A 3,757-nucleotide genomic window follows, 5' to 3' on the forward strand; every position below is an offset into this window, starting at 1 on the left:
TCTCCGTACAAGAACCTTTATCCTGGAGAGTATATGTTGATGGTGCAGCAAATCAGAGAGGATCTGGAGTGGGGCTGGTTCTAAGTGGGCTAGGTGAAGAGGGAATTAGAAGCCAGGGACGTCAGAATGCAGGAATATTTGAATCAGGTTAGGCACTTACAATCAAGGTTTGAATCTTTCAACTTTATACATATCCCTTGGAGTGGAAACACACATGCGGAATTCCCTGGCTACTCTTGCAACCTTCTCGGCATAGGGTTTATGTAACACCCCAACCTAATTTCATAATTAATTTATGGGTTTATATGCATGTTATTATTTTAATTATTTTTAAGTGCATGAAGTTTTGATTTTTGTGATATTATAAAACATATATGCTCTTTTAATTTCATGGATATAACTTTATAAAGGTAAGGATATATTATATATATATATGTGTGTGTGTGTGTGTGTGTATGTGTGTGTGTGTGTAAAGTGATATTATTTTTGGTAGAAAAGTGTGAGTGTGAATGCAAGAAAGTTGGAAAAAAGGGGGTGCAATTTTTCTTCTCTAGCCTTCCACGTATCCCACCCCAATAGTCCACATCTCTTATCTTCTTTTGTGCTCCAAAAGTCTTCTCCTTATCTCATCTTCTTGGCTACACCAGATAGAAAATCCAACCCTCTTTCTCTATTCCTTTTTCTTTATTTTTGTTTTTCTTCTCTCTTTGCTCTTACACGGCAGCACCTACAACTTTGAAGCTGAAATTTTAGTGTTAACCTTTTAATTTCTTATTAAAAGGTTAACACTAAAATTTCAGTTTCAAAGTTGTGGGTAAGTAATCAAAACTTCATTTGTTTATTTCTATTTCTTTATCCTCTATCCTGATTTTAGAGGTTGAACTATGATTTTGTTTTAGTGATTTGAAAGTTTAATGATATTGTGATCAATTGAATGCTTATTAACATATTTTAATATGTATAGTATGAGTATAAAAATACCCAAATGAAATTAAGGCCTATTGCTATTTGTTAATGATTTTGTAAAAATATGTACTGAAACTGTCTCTGTGACAGATTTGATGTTTACAATAAGGAAAATATGTATTAAATCATATTTTGTGAATTAGGATGCTAGGAGCATTTTTTTATGAATTCTATGACACACATGGTTGTTATGAAAGTGTTTTCACAGCATTTGGATGAACATAAAAATAATGGTTTAATTTGTAAGTTGCAAGAAATTCTGTCAGGACAGATTTGAGTATGCTGTCTTGCGTGATTTTTAGTAAATCATGGGTTTATTCTTTGACTCTGAAATATTTATGGTAGATACTGGACATACAGAGGAGTAGTTATGTAAAATTTCATGACAATTGGATGTGTTTGGACAGCCCATTTGTATTTTACAAATGGAGCATACGCTGCTGAAATGAGCAGTGAACAACATATGCTACACCTGACTTTGTGGATTTGATTCTCAAGTTAGGTTGTATGTTTTGAGTTATAATTTAATACTCTCATCCTTTGGTATGTTTGGAGCATATATAAATTTTAAGGATTAGTTTCTGTATGGTTTGGGTGCATAATGTGTTTGATGATTGTATCATGTGCTTTGGGGAATTTTATATGATAGGAATTAAGATTTTCTTGAGTTTGAGAGCTAGGTTGTGATTGAAGTATAAGTTTATATATTAGGAAGAGTTTTTCCGTAATAAGTTTTGGTTTTTCATTTAGGTGGCGAGAACGAGAATACAAACACTTGAGCTCCTCTTGTACAATCTCTCGCGCCTTCTGTTTTCGAGTAAGGGATTTGTGACATGTGTTTTTGATAAGTATAAAGATTATTTCGAAAACTATTATGTATTAAAAATTTTTGATTAGAAATATTACATGTAAGCATGATTTAAGTAAAATATATGTTCGTGAATTGTTCAATCTTATATATATGATAATTTTAGCATATTAATGCTAGTACTTATATCACGAACATAATATTTTAGAATGAAGTGGATATGCTACTATTATAAAATAATTATATAAAAGCATAGTTATCAGAAAAATATAGCGTTCGGGTTATTCTATTGTTATGTTCTGAACTCAGCCAGTAGGGTTTAATTATTGGCTTTCCATGGAAAATGTTATCTGTTTGACCATTTAAAGTAGAGGAAATGGGGTTGCCCATAACTCTAAGCCATTTAAAGTAGAGGAAATGGAGTTGCTCGTAGCTCTAATCTGAACAAGGTCTTCTCCCCAATATGTACGGACGGCGGGGAGGAATAAAACCTTGAGGAGATGTGTCATCAGGCCTCTCAAAAAGGACAATATCATGCACAAGAGGTCACCCAAATATGATGAGGCCTTCTCTGTACAGACTTATCAGATATGGATTAACCAATATGTTATGAATAGCTATATTATGTTATTGATCATGAGAGAATGATTTTGTTTAAATGCATTATGAAAAGTTAAAAACTCTCATAAAAAGAAGAAGTATGATGAAGCATTTTATAATCTTTTTTTTTTAAGATAAAGTTACTGAATTATGTTTATGTTTCTTATTATGTCCTTTTATTATTATATGGAAGGAAAATGAAGTATTTTCGTCTAAAGGCTCGTAAGTTATCTTAAGGACCATATGAACAGTATGAAGGCTATTTTATCGAAGCAGATATATCTATAAAATATTTGATTTACATGCATTCTTATTAAAAGCCCATGGAGCTTTAAAACCTTACTGGGTTTTGCAGCTTACCCTATTATATTTCAATGCACAGGTTCTTCTTGGAAGCAACGAGAGTATTAGAGGTGGCAAGGATTCTGTGTTTCTCGTTTGTTAGAATGTAGATTTTTGTTGTATAGCCATTAGCTCTTTTGTTGTATAGAAGGAATCAAGATGTACTTGATCCTTTGAGCACAAATGTAATTCGATACCTTAGTTTGTTTTGAACCCCAGTTGTATGTCTTTGGGGTTAGGTTTGTAATAAGAGTTTTGCTAAACGTTTAGCTATGTAATATTTACACATATACCTTAAGTTTCAGCCAGGTGGTAATTTTCCAAGTTCAAAGGAAATCAAATTTCAAGGTTTCCATCATTTTTGTATATTATGGCTTTTATGCAAGAAAATAAGCAGGAAGTCAAGAAACAATTCTTGATAAGTACCTTCAGTTTAGGTTGGTTCATGTTAGTATTGAGGTAAACTTGATATTAACATACTGGTCATGCTCTAAACTCTGAAGTACAGGTTTGGGTCGTGATAGTTTACCTTGGGTCATACTTGTTGAAGGCTTGTGCAAGCCTACTAAGGTGAAGAGGGACATGGTCCAAATCCATCAAATCAGGGTAGGGCTCAGCTGGATGGATCCTATAGTGCTATTCCTTAAGGAGGATATCTTACCTAAGGAGAAGTCAGAAGCTGAAAAAGTGCGAAGAAGGGCTCCACGGTTTTGGCTATTTGAGGACCAAAAGTTGTACAAGTGCTCTTTTTTTGGGCCATACTTGCTGTGTATACACCCTGAAACATCAGAACTACTTCTTGAGGAGTTACATAAAGGGATTTGTAAGAGCCACACAGGAGGTAGATCTTTGTCTCACAGAGCCCGCACTCAGGGATACTGGTGGCTGGGCATGCAGAATGAAGCACAAGAATATGTGAAGACGTGCTACCAATGTCAAAAAATTTCACCAAACATTCATCAACCAGGAGGAATCCTTAATCCTCTGTCCAGCTTTTGGCCTTTTGTTCAATGGGGCCTAGACATTGTGGATCCTTTCCTT

The 3,757-nt window shown here is 34.1% G+C and overlaps 1 long non-coding RNA gene across 2 annotated transcripts; it reads left to right on the forward strand.

Moving 5' to 3' along the window:
• Positions 1-795: 795 nt before the first annotated feature.
• LOC115965518 lies at positions 796-3,082 on the forward strand. Of its 2 annotated transcripts, XR_004086075.1 has the most exons (3): positions 796-876; positions 1,717-1,783; positions 2,757-3,082. It is a non-coding gene; the product is annotated as an uncharacterized LOC115965518 (long non-coding RNA). The 2 variants fall into 2 exon arrangements; XR_004086074.1 differs by lacking the exon at positions 796-876 and having other exon boundaries at positions 1,209-1,783.
• The last annotated feature ends 675 nt before the right edge of the window (positions 3,083-3,757 follow it).

This window comes from Quercus lobata, chromosome 10 (genome assembly GCF_001633185.2).
Source record: "Quercus lobata isolate SW786 chromosome 10, ValleyOak3.0 Primary Assembly, whole genome shotgun sequence".
Taxonomy (NCBI): Eukaryota; Viridiplantae; Streptophyta; class Magnoliopsida; order Fagales; family Fagaceae; genus Quercus; species Quercus lobata.